General features: G+C 61.2%; 1 protein-coding gene across 1 annotated transcript in view; it reads right to left on the reverse strand.

The window, feature by feature from the left end:
* Window positions 1–613, reverse strand: part of ZBTB4 (zinc finger and BTB domain containing 4) — an 18,897-nt gene that overhangs the window by 5,795 nt on the left and 12,489 nt on the right.

Below are 613 nucleotides of genomic sequence, written 5' to 3' on the forward strand. Positions count from 1 at the left end.
GGGTTGTGCCCCAGTCTGGGGCAGTCAGTCAGATCAGGCTTGTGGGGGGTCGGGGTTGTCTTCGCTGCCACGGAGGGCAGAGACCAGGGGTCATGCTTACTGCCATGTAGGCCGAGACCACGGGCTGAGTGCTTGGGGGCCAGACCCCAGGGTCTGGGGGCTACAGTCAGCATCAGCCAGGCACAGGGAGAGGGTCTCAGCTGTCCCAGCCTACCCCAATTGCAATCTAGGGTTCAACACAACTCAGGGGTATCAGAGCTGGAGGCCACGTTTCCAGGAGCATCACAGCACTGATAACTGTCCCTCCCAGTCGGACCCTAAGGGGTTGTTGTCACAAGGCCCAGGGGTGTCAATCAGACCCGGCCGAGAGCCCTGATGGGGTTGTGCATAGGGACAGGGACACACATACACACATGCACCCGTAGAAACACACACGCATACTGCACGCCAGGTGTTGGCAGCACAGCCGCTTGGGCACTCTAAGGGGTTAATTGTTGCAGTGGGGCAGAGTTAGCGTGAGTCCTGCTACCCCCGAGACCCCTGGGGCTGGATGTGTGTATGGGGGGCAGGAACAACACCCTGCTTCCCCCCCCACTCCCCTCCCCCACCCCCA

The sequence above is a fragment of the Alligator sinensis genome, unplaced genomic scaffold (assembly GCF_000455745.1).
Source record: "Alligator sinensis unplaced genomic scaffold, ASM45574v1 scaffold1950_1, whole genome shotgun sequence".
Classification (NCBI taxonomy): Eukaryota; Metazoa; Chordata; order Crocodylia; family Alligatoridae; genus Alligator; species Alligator sinensis.